Below are 9,419 nucleotides of genomic sequence, written 5' to 3'. Positions count from 1 at the left end.
CTAGGGGTCCCTTTTATAGCCCCAAAGGGCCTAGGAGCCATTGGAGCTTCATTTGGAAGCTCCCAGCCTTTCCTGGTTGCGGGTGCACCGGACAGTGAACAGTAATGGATCTGATTGACAGTTTCCTTCTCTAGAACAGCTAGCCGTTGGTGCACCGAATAGGTTACTATTCACTGCCTTGTGCACCGGGCATGTCACTATTCACTGTCCTGTGCACCGGACACAGCACTATTCACTGTCCTGTGCACCGGACACAGCTACTATTCACTGTCCTGTGCACCGGATAACTACTATTCACTGTCCTGTGCACGAGCCAACAACACACTAAGTGATTTTTCCTCCGTTCTTTCTCCGTTTGACTTCAACTTTTAGGAGGATTTTCCTGAGACTTAAACACACACATTTAGAGTATAATCCAATTGATTTAGTCCTAGAAACTTACATCTTTCTTGTTCTTCTCCTAGCTTTTCTGTTTCTCCTCCAACAGAGCTCAGAATGGTACTTTCTCTACAGAAAGAGTTAGAGAGCAAACCAAAGCACCAAACTTGTAGTAAGAGGTGTATGCAACATGGTTGAACACTCAAATCTTACATACTTAACCTTTTTCATTGTTTTACCCAATTTGGCATGTTTGAGGTTGATGTTGGACTCTGAACCATTAAGTCAACTTGACTTGATCTAGATTGACATATCTGAGCTCCAACTCCCTTGTTCATTTCTCGAGCTTGATCTTGAGCATTATGACTTACACCACATAACTGTAGATGTTGCCTCATTGGTTGTAAGTCATGTCCTTATGTAGTGATCCTTGATGCACCATAACTCTTCTTAACTCGATCAACCTTGACTTTGCAAGTCTTCTTCTTCACCCCTGGCTTTGGGTTCATGGTCTCCTTGACCTTCTCCCGTGCACTCGTTACCTCGAAGCTCTTCTTGCCTCCATCCTTGGCTTGATCGGTTGTCTCTGAGTTACGCACATCGAGTCTCACTTAAGCAATGTCCATTATCTATAGATGATCTAGTCTTTGGACCATCACACTTGTTCACTTGTGTTGAACCCTGTTAGCTTTGCATTAAGCACCTGTTCAACACTTAGCACACTTGTTAGTCCTTTAATTGGGTTGTCATCTAAACACCAAAACCCACAAGAGAGCTTTCAATCTCCCCCTTTTTGGTGATTGATGGCAACACAATGAAAGCTTACACAAGAATAAGATTTAAAGCACAAATTTTGAATTCTAAGTTTATAGATTGCTCCCCCTAAATATGTGCTTACATTAAAATCTCAACTTTGGCCTTATATACCAAATTGCACATACTTAGGCTAATTCGAAGCATAACTACACCTTAGCACCTGTGGGATGCATTGTGTCAATAATTAAACCGTGATGCATATAACACACAAATGCACAAAATCAGAGTTAAACACCAATTAAATGGATATACCACAGGAATATCAACCTACCACTATTCACCATTAAGATACCAATTTAAAGCACCAGAACCACATGAATATCTATTACGGGACAAACACAGTAGATACCAATTGATTCATATCAACGGAAGCACTAATTATGTATTATCACCATATAATACAACAAGAAGCATATGATCAGTATTATCAACAAAACTAACACATTCTTCCTTAAGATCATAGGACCTCAAGGAAACCCCTTTGAGTCTTTTAGCACACAAAAAATTAATCTTCACCCTCTTAACACTTAAGATAAGCTTTCCTCTCAGGTCGAGGTAAGCTTTAATGCACAAATTCTCCCCCTTTGACATCAAACACCAAAACCATATTCAAGCAAGAACATAAGATGATGTCAAGGGACAGCAGGGTATTAAGCAGGTAAAATGCAACACACTAACATTACTCCCCCTTACACATTAAACCTATGCACCACAAGCATTGGAGGAAAATTAAGGTACAAATACGCAAAAAGGTCAATACCTCCTTTTGTACCTTTACCATGTTATGTTGTACTTTCCATCTTGAAAGTTTTATCTCTAGGGAGCTCCTTTACACTTGTGCCTGATCCTTTATCATGACCTTTTCTTGTTGCTAAGACACCAAACTTAGAACAAGTTATAGTATTGTGGCACAAGATGAAGCTTCTATTCTAGTGATTACCAAAAGATACCAATTGAAGCACACTACCAAGGCTACCAATTGAAAAATCATCACTGTCATAGCTCCATGATATTTAAAGATAAGCATCTAGAATCACCAACTATTATAGAGCACGAGCAACCTTTAAATACGCAATTACTCACAACTTTAGATACCAATTACTCGACTTGTGGAGGTACCCAAGTCCTGATTGCTCCATTTCTTGCTCATCTTCCCTTTTCCACCTTGAGACTATGCAGGATCACTCAAGAAACAATTAGTCTCAAAAGACACAAGTTATGTGTGCTCCCCCTAAATTTGTGCATCAAGTATTTGAATGACTTGCACTTTGCACATTCTAGCATCCTCAGAACTAGAGGGGATCACAACATACCTTGGTCTAGGCATAATATATCAATTGCATCACAAAAAGATACCAATTGGATAGATGACATAATACAACTTATGACTAGTGGAAACAATGCATGCCTCAAGACATATAACATTTTAAAAGCAACCTAGGCACGCTTCACACATGATGATCATTGCAACACATATACTAATTGAAAAACAACAAGATCATGCATATAAAGCACAATGTCTAAGCACACCATGATTAAGAAGTATTTTCTTAGGTACACCGAAGGAAACAACATTTTAAAGCATAAAGCACCTAAGCCAAGATACTACCAATTGAAAAGCAAGAACATAGCTATGATCACAATCAACAGAACTTCAAGATATTCAATGAAATTGCATAGTTCCATTCTCCATACCTTTGGCTTTTACCTGAATGACATGAGATTCATTCTTTTAGGTAGTGTGGAGTGAGAGCACCTGTTGTCACCAATTTAGGGCTCCTTTTTCTCATGCACCTCATAGCTCGAGAGGGTGCATTAGAGACACATCATTGATTTCTTGTTTTGGTATACACAGAGTACCAATACAAAGTAATCATGTGAACATGGACTAAACAAAACTATCATGCTTGCACATAGGTTAATCATTAAAAACTACATAGCATGACTTACAAAAAGATACATGTTTATCCACATACACCAAGAGAGTTAATCATGGTGGATATATCAAATGAAAAGCTACCCATTGAATGATTCAAGAGACATAACCTATAAAGCACACAGTCACGATTAAGCAAGCATGATTATGATCTTGGAAATCATGGACCATTAATTGAAAGATATTCAACATAAGCAATCTCAAAAGCATAACTACTCCAAGGATAGGTATATCACGACAATCCAACTTAAAAGCAATGCTGATTAGAAATAATGCACTTAAGATACACGGGTTCGTGGCTTTGGGTTCATGGTCTCCTTGACCTTCTCCCGTGCACTCGGTACCTCGAAGCTCTTCTTGCCTCCATCCTTGGCTTGATCGGTTATCTCTGAGTTACGCACATCGAGTCTCACTTAAGCAATGTCCATTATCTATAGATGATCTAGTCTTTTGGACCATCACACTTGTTCACTTGTGTTGAACCCTGTTAGCTTTGCATTAAGCACCTGTTCAACACTTAGCACACTTGTTAGTCCTTTAATTGGGTTGTCATCTAAACACCAAAACCCACAAGAGAGCTTTCAGGTTGCCCTCGCAAATCACGCAAAAGGTTCCCACAGATTGACCAAAGGTCAAACTTGACCTATCTAAGAACAAAAGCCCCCCGAAGGAGTCAACCACTCCTTCGAGGCTTCGGGGGCTACACCCGACGGGTGCGCTCGCGCACACCCATTGGAAAAAAAAACGTCCTACTTCTCAAAAAGCAACATGCTCGCGGACGAGCAGCAGAGCCTACAAACAAGTACCAAAAGTACTTCCTTGGAAGGCTCGGGGGCTACTGTCGGGGGTAATAATTAGGGATACCCGAATTATCCCTCGAACAAACGCACTCAGAGAGATAAGGATGAAACCCCCGAGGGGAAACTGTTGAGGTACCTGTTAAAACAAGGCCTCTCCCCGTGAGTCTCCTGCCTCGGGCAGAATTCCGCCTCGCCCAAGGTCGCCGCCGCTCCATCCGTCTCGACCGAGCCAACCTCAGGCAGGTAGAACAGGGGCGCCAGGAAACAGGAAGGGAACATGCACATTTAATGCGTGTGCCAACCCACGCCGCGGCAGTAGAGCACAATGACTGACAAGACAACGATCACGTCTCGCGCAACAGCATGATTACGTCTACACTACAGTGTGCGCACACCTCCTGCCACCCTCATATGGGACGCCTAATATGAAAAACCGAGAAGACTGGCCCTCGGGCGCAATCTCTTCGCCTCGCCCGAAGCAGGATTCGGCCCACCTACTATGCCGCGAATCCTCTGCCTCGCCCGAGCTCGGCCTCGGCCACCTACTACGCCGCGAATCCCGCAGACGGCCACTTCGCCCAACTGTGGCACACATCAAGGGACGGCTCGGCTAACGCCTCGGGAAGACTTCTGCCTCGACCATGCAGGGGCTCTGATCTGGATAAGCACAACAGGGAATCTCGACGTCATCCGTGCCAGGACGCTGACGCACCCTGTAAGCAGTCTTTGGCCCATACCCCAGCGCTGTTACAACAACTACGACATGGGCAGCCTCTCCCTCGGGGGGCTCGGGCGTACGGACAATACCTCGGTCTCTGCCTCGGCTCTCTGCGGGAAACCAGTGGGCGCAAGTCAACCGCACAGTGCACCGTCACGTCGGCTTGCAGGGCGCCAGGACGTCTCTCCTTCAGATACAACATCTAGCTTCACTGTGGATGCTCCCTTTCATATATAAATAGGGCAGTGGTCCCTCCAAGACGGGGACGACCAAGGGAACATGCAGACGAATGATCACTCCTCCCCTTTGTCTCAGATATTGGTATTTGCCTCAATCATCTCTAGGGACTTGGGGACTTTCCCTCTCCTGTTGTGCTTGTAACCCCTACTTCAGGCACCTCGGTGCGAATAATATAATCCACATCCCATTTTGCCGGAAGTAGGGCCTTGTGCTGCCCGAACTAGGATATATTGTTTGTGTCTTCTCGCACACAATCTAGAGTCCAGCCTCGCGGCACTATTTACTAGTTGGTTAAGGATTCATGGTTCAAACAACGACACCGACTGAAACCTTCTCTAATGTGTATGAGAAGGACGTCATGTAAATCCATGTGTGCCTGGAGCCCTTCCGTACCTTTCTTATTGACGCGCCGTGCTGCCATGCATTCCTTAGAACCTTGGAGATTTTATATGCTCGCTTGTATGATAGTTGAGGACTATAATTACGTTATACTCTCTGTTTTATTTTTTATTTGTCACTGTTTAATTTAAAAATAAACTGGCGGACGATAAATATTCGATGACCGGGTAGGAATTGGGAATTGGAAAAAACCTCTGCACCGCGAGAGCCCAACCGCTAGCAGGCCACCAGTACATCTAAGAAAGTACTATTCGACCGACAGCGCCCATGCTGCGTAACCAGACTACCGCCCAACATAAGCTAAGGCTTTTGCGTCAAATCCCGGTAGCTTCAGGAGTAGCATTCTGATTTTTCCGCCAAGCATTTTGAAATCATCACCACCCGGTGAATAAAACAAGTTACAATAAAAAAGAAAATGATCAGTTTTTATGTTAAGATTCATGCAAGCCAAAGTGTTATCATTCATTAAAAAGAAAATGATCAACATCTGCGAATGTATGTCAAATGCTAAGATTGTATTTTTAACAGATGAGATAGCAAGTGGAGTTACGAGACACAAGTCATGCACGGCTCTGTTCTGTGGCGGGCGGAAAGGCGCAGTAACGATCGACGTGGTGGGGGCCATTGTCTACGCGTGGCGCGCCGCCAAGATTTGAGAATCTCGATCGGGGGATCGCCGGATTGGATAACGACGCGATCGAGACGCGGCCGCACGTGTGATGCTGACATGCATGCTTCGGTGTTTGCTTTCAGGTCAATCTTTTTTCTTGCTCTCGGGCGTGTGGAAAAACCTTGTGGTCGTGTGCCTTCATGGCACCACCAACGCAACGCATAGGTAGGCATGGACCACAAAAGTTGACTCTATGATGTCTTATCCAAGCTGACCAAAAAATGTCAACTCGCTATGGATCAATCTAACACTACAGTAAAACGACGCATATCCGACGGCCACTTATTCTCCGACGGCTTTCTACGCCACCGTCAGACATAAGCTTATATCCGACTGCCTCTACTGGCCCTCGGAAATAATAACTTATGTCCGACGGTGGCGTAGGAATCTGTCGGACATAAGATTACGTCCAATGGCCAGACTGATAGCCGTAGGACATAAGCCTATGTCTGACGACTTATCTGACAGCTATCGGACATAAGTTATTTTAACGCGCGTGGCCAGGCACCGTCGTTTCATTTCCATCCGCCACCGCTCTATCTCTCTGCCGCTGCCACCGTCGCCACGCTGCTGCTCCGCCGCCGCCGCATTGCTGCACTCCCACCGCCGACAACCGTCACCGCCCTGCCCGCGCCCGCCGCCCAGGCGCCCACCACCGCCGCCGACAACCGGCGGCGATCACCACCGCCGACAACCGGTGCTACCCCGACACCGACGGCCCCGACTCATCCCCCGCCCCGCGCACGTGGACCACCGTCCCGCCGTCAAGCCGGTAGGTGAGTATTTTTAATTTTTAGTATAATTTTTGCCAATGTATATATTGTTTTCTAGTTGTCTTTTTCAGTTTTAATTTTTTTGTATGTTTAATATTGTTTAGCTTGTTGTGTCCGACGGTCAGAATTTGATTATGTAATAAATTTAATTTGTTTTAATTACTTAGTGGTGTTTAGATAATTTAAACTTTTAATTTCCGAGGGTTTTTATTATGCCCTCGGAAACATGGTCCTTGGTAATCTTGTTCGTATCCACTGGCCTGGTCTTGTGACTTTGCCTAGTGGCGAGTCTGTCCCCGCCACCACTTGGGAGCATGGTACTATGCACGAATTCAGGTTATAAAGGCAAGGTACAGAGCAAGTGCTGATGATCGGCCAATGCCGAATACCAAGGCGGAGTGGTCATCATCAATTTACCTTACGAAGGAGCAATACCTTGAGTTAAACAAGTTGTTGCATCTCATATCGTTTTTTGCTTATTCTTGTTTTGGGTACATGTTAATCCATCTATTTGCTTGATTGAAAAACATTGAGTTGATTAGATACTTAAATTAGCTTAAAGCTCGGGGGCTATACCCATTGGGTGCAGCTGGATCAGAACGTCAAAAAAGAGAGAGAAAGAAGAAATATGCCCTCAAAGAAAAATAACCTAGCCCATTCTTGGAGTCTCGAACCAATTACCCTTAGAAAATTAGCTCGAGCCTCAGGGGCTTGTTGGAGATAGATATACCATGGGTTATCATCACAGATACGCCCCATGGGTCACTTGAACAGAGCCTAATAAGTTGTCGTAAATCTGTGCTATTGGGCCGACCCTCAGGAGAAACATGTGCTATCGGGAGGATAATATGCTCAGCAAGAAGGATTCCGAAGAGCACGACATCAAGGCGTTATCTATGCGCATATATCGCAGAGGAGCCAAAAAGATTCCGAGTAACGCGCCCTACGTGCGACCGGATAGCGGATCATTTGATGTCGAGCACGAAGGGAAATGACCACCGAATGAGTCGATGGGCAATAATAGCAAATGTAGATAGATCTAGATAATCTCTCATGATCTGTAAAAGGATATCTCCCCAACTAGTTATATAAGGCTTAGGGGTACCCCTACAAAACTCTCTCGAAATCCCTCTCATCACAACCACACCACCATTAGATTGATAGTAGATCTCATCCATCACCACCCGCAATCCATCTATAATTTGTGCACCACCAGCAAACTCAATTCTCAACATCAAACATGACATAGGGTATTATGCATTCAGGCAGCCCGAACTTGTAAAACTTGTGCTCCAGCGTGCTCCTACACGTACCATCGAGTCGCGATCAACGGCGTCGTCCTCCCCAAAAGCACTGCGTGGGTTACCCCGTATTACGCAGTCGGGACATAAACACCGACAACTGCATAACTGTCTTTTAGGCCATTGGTCCATGTAATTTATCGGTCCACTCTAGGGCACAAATAGGGGTCCTTGGTCACCTCTTAGACTATACAATCAGTAGTTTCTGCCCCTGTTATGTTTTATATTTTGTTTTAGATCAATCTATCATTAAATAGTCACTTTTATTGGTTGTGAAAACCCATTTTGAGTGCTTAATCATACATCATCTACAATTATCACTTCTATTGATTTGCGTACATTTGAGCTATTTCTTATGTTATTCGTTTGACAAGCAAAGATTAACCTTCTCGACAAGGTAAATTTAATTAGCAAAATGGTTGATATCCAGAGGATTCATGGTGCTAAGGTTGCAGGGTTTGGTTCTTTTGATCTGAAGCTGGATGAAGGTGTCATGTTCCACCAAAATGAGAGTTATCATGAACCTCACGGAAGATCATAAAACCACATATCAATAAAGTTGTAATCAAATATCTAGGTATCCCATTACGTTCATATCTTACCCTTAGGTAGAGTGTTTCCTCCTTTGTTCCATAGTCCATTGCAGTTTTTGTTAGTGCCTAGAACCATTCGCACCATAGCCTTTGGACAGTTGAGTTTCAAAGTCCATCAAGTTAAGTTTGTGTCTTGGCTCAAGGTTCTTTTTTCTTATTGTCGGGGACCATAATTAGGGGTACCCTCAAGACGCCTAATTCTCAGCTGGTAACCCCCATCAGCATAAAGCTGCAGAGGCCTGATGGGTGCGATTAAGTCAGGGATCAGTCCATACGAGTGACTCGATCACGCTTCGCCCGAGCCTAGCCTCGGACAAGGGCAGCCGACCTCGAGGGACTTCCGTCTCACCCGAGGCCCCCCTTTTTAACGGCGGACACATCTCCGGCTCGCCCAAGGCCTTGGCTTCGCTAAGAAGCAACCCTGACTAAATCGCCGCACCGACTGACCAAGTTGCAGGGGCATTTAACGCAAAGGTGGCCTGCCACCTATATCCTGACGCGCGCCCCCCGGCAGAGCCGAAGTGACCGCCGTCACTCCGCTGCTCCACTGACCGGTCTGACAGAAGGACAGCGCCGCCTGCGCCACTCCGACTGCGGTGCCACTCGACAGAGTGAGTCTGACAGGCAGTCAGGCCTCGCTAGGGGCGCCATAGGGAACTCCGCTCCGCCCGACCCAGGGCTCGGACTCGGGCTAAGACCCGGAAGACGGCGAACTCCGCTCCGCCTGACCCCAGGGCTCGGACTCGGGCTAAGACCCGGAAGACGGCGAACTCCGCTCCGCCCGACCCCAGGGCT

The sequence above is a fragment of the Zea mays genome, chromosome 4, assembly GCF_902167145.1.
Source record: "Zea mays cultivar B73 chromosome 4, Zm-B73-REFERENCE-NAM-5.0, whole genome shotgun sequence".
NCBI classification, from domain to species: Eukaryota; Viridiplantae; Streptophyta; class Magnoliopsida; order Poales; family Poaceae; genus Zea; species Zea mays.
Note: the sequence above shows the minus strand (reverse complement) of the source record.